Source organism: Sinocyclocheilus rhinocerous, unplaced genomic scaffold, assembly GCF_001515625.1.
Source record: "Sinocyclocheilus rhinocerous isolate Xijiao unplaced genomic scaffold, SAMN03320098_v1.1 scaffold1406, whole genome shotgun sequence".
NCBI classification, from domain to species: Eukaryota; Metazoa; Chordata; class Actinopteri; order Cypriniformes; family Cyprinidae; genus Sinocyclocheilus; species Sinocyclocheilus rhinocerous.
The window spans coordinates 963,483-966,451 of record NW_015647095.1 but is presented as its reverse complement, the minus strand read 5'-3'; the positions used below and the strand labels follow the sequence as shown (position 1 = coordinate 966,451).

Below are 2,969 nucleotides of genomic sequence, written 5' to 3'. Positions count from 1 at the left end.
GATCCCTAAACAAGATCATATCTGCAGATTAAACTTTTTTCGTAGAAGTATTTTTTAAATTTGAACTAGCACCTAATGACTACACCACGTTATGTACGAGAAGCTTCAAAAGACACAGGTGCAAGTGGAATGTAAAAAACATGGTGACATTAATTTTTAAGTAAATATAATGGGCGATATATTGAGTCACCAAAAATGATTGCGGTCGATATATTGATTATTGCGACAGGCCTAGTTATAGTCTATGTAAAGGATGATGTTTTATGTCAAAAATGCTAGTGAAGAACAAAGCCTATAGTTTACATAATAAATAATATTTGAGCATCCAGATACGTCATGAATATGGAAACATTTGGATTCGTGCAGAATGAGAGAGGTAGGCTTCAGTTTCGCTTTTAAATTAATTCATTTGGCTTACAACTTTAGAGGATTTGTTGTGGAGAGAAGGGAACTAAAATAGCCTAATTGTGTTTGTAATGTTTGTAAATATTTTGCTTTATTTGACGGTGTTTTAGCCTACATTATTTCTGAATGATAATAAAATAATAACAATATATTAATAATAAAATAAGACGTACAGCCTACTCATTTAGGCTGTTTTTTACTCTCAAAAAGCTTATAGGAGTAGCGTTTTTATTCATGCTGCAAACATTTTTAAATATCTTGAAAAAATAGGCCTACTTTAATGTCTTTAAACCGTTGACAGTATTTTCTTTTGTTTAATACATTTGCTCAAAATCTAGAAAAGATGATGCTGTATTGGCTATGACTAAGTGCAAGATAGGCTACCAGATCAAGACCCTTGTGTGTTTTTTTTCTTTGAGTAAAGAAAACGCTGTACTTTATTATTATTATTATAGGCAAAGAAAAAGTTTTTAAAATAACGTTGTTAACCAGTATTTTTTCTACTGAAACCAGTTTCGGAACGGTAATAATACAGAGGAACACAGGAACAGAAACGTTCAAATACCAATTCTGCTCGGAGTGAACCGATCAATTTTTTTTCTTACGTTTTTAACCCCTGCTTTATGCAATTTACCAATATCGATATCGGAATCAGACAATACTTGTTTGTTAAAATCGGTATCGGTCAAAAAAAATCCTATCGGTGCATCCCTATTAAATATATTTATATATAATATAAATTATATAAATATATACATGTAAATTAGGGCTGCACGATAAATCGCATGCGATATTTAACGCGCATCTTATCAGTAAAGCTGGTTCTGTAATCAGCGGTAAATCTCCATCACGTGCGTGTTTTCACATTGAGCAGCAATAACTACACAGAGCCGTTGTTCACAGGCAAGCTGCGCAAAACCACGTTCATATTCGCGCGATTTTTTGCGCAGTTATATACACTTTTTAAATTTTGTATAATGTTAAAATGCAAAAAAAGGATTGAGATCATTAATAGTGTGCAAGCAAAATTCTTTGAAGTCAAAGGAAGCCGACTACTGAAAATTTAAGCAAGCCAAAGAGGATTTCGCTAATTGCCACAGAAAGAAGCCACATTTGCAGCCAGCGAGGCTGATTTAAGCCTGGATCCCAGCCTTGATCATGTAGGAGCAGGCCTTAAAGGCATAAACCCGGCCTGTGTTGTGTCAGATGGACAGAAAAAAAGAAGGGGTGGGGGCATGCCAAGCAACACCAGGGGGGCTGGGCTCCCCACAACAACAACAACAAAAAAAAAATGTGATGAAGCTTGGCTTGGCAGGAGGTCTGAGTCCATGCCTAAGCTTGTAGCTCAAAGGCAGCTGATGATCTCCCTTCGGGAAGCAAGAGGTTGAGCGGTCCATGAGCCGCATCTGCCCCCCTGCCATAAAGGACCAGAACCGTCTTTCTTGGATTCAAAGAGTCAGAATCACTCAGGGGAATGCGAAGACTGAAGAAAATACAGTTTGACTTCCAAGTTCACAAGTAGCTGGCCCTGCCCTGTCCCGTCAGCTCTCGAAGCCCAGCGCGGTTCAAGTGCCCACTACAGGCAGACTGCCAGTTTCATAGCTGAATGTGAGTCAGACAGATGTATCCTGTATTCACAATGAGTTTAGGGTGTGGAGAGACTAAAAATAGCCTATCATTGCCACTAAGACATGATAATGTGGCACAAGTGACAGAGATTCTTTCTGAACTGAGTCTAGGATTATAGGATTAATAAACCTATAAATGTTAAATTGACGCAAGCAAACACAAAAACACAAAAAAAAATCATAGAGGTGCTGCATTTATAGAATCAGGTGGAGAAAATTGTTTCATTAAAAGCATTAATGCAACCACAATGAGCATTTAAACACATCTGTGCATTCACAGCAGCAGATTCATGTGCTGAAAGAGGGCTAAAAGCAATGAAGGTAAACAGTACAACGTGTATAGATCATAAACGATGTCATTAATATGCAAATGAGATTACAATTACATTTTAAGCGTACAAAGTTTCTGTCTAATACTGAACTAGTACAGCAGTCAGTTAGCGGACTGGATTGACTCCAGTCCTCTTCTCTCTTTATGTGGCAAAACGCGCGCATATATCTCTCATTTATCTTTAAAATGAAGACTGTCAGTAAAACAAACTATCTTTTATCTACGCCTATAGTATTTAAAGGAGAAAAGTTTGTGTGCGTAAGATACAGGGGGTGTTTTAACAAACAAACTGGATAGTGGGGCTGTAACAAAGCCCTGAATGAAGTTCCCACAATTCCCATTCACATACACACACATTAGCTCGCTAGCAACAGAAAAACAGGCAAACCGCTTCAATTCGCGCCTCGTTTTGGGGCGTAATTTTCATATGCTGCCTCAAACACCTCCGCGTTGACGTCTTACCTCTCCTGGTCCAGGATTCTGTCGTTTTTGTTGTATTTGGGAGCTGTGTTGTGTATGAGGAGGCGTCCTGTTCCGGGGTCACATCCCGACAGTCGGCAGCGCTGGAGTGACTCAAGAGCGTAAACGCGCCGCTGCTGAATCAG

The 2,969-nt window shown here is 38.6% G+C and overlaps 1 protein-coding gene across 2 annotated transcripts in view; it reads right to left on the bottom strand.

Annotated features, from left to right (window-relative positions):
• Positions 1-2,969, bottom strand: part of ctnnbip1 (catenin, beta interacting protein 1) — a 31,938-nt gene extending 28,969 nt beyond the window's left edge. Inside the window, exon 1 of one of the 2 annotated variants that reach the window (XM_016513170.1) lies at positions 2,827-2,969. The gene's annotated coding sequence lies outside the window, so the exon portion shown is untranslated. The remainder of the gene's footprint in view (positions 1-2,826) is intronic. The other variant, XM_016513169.1, reaches the window with a different exon arrangement.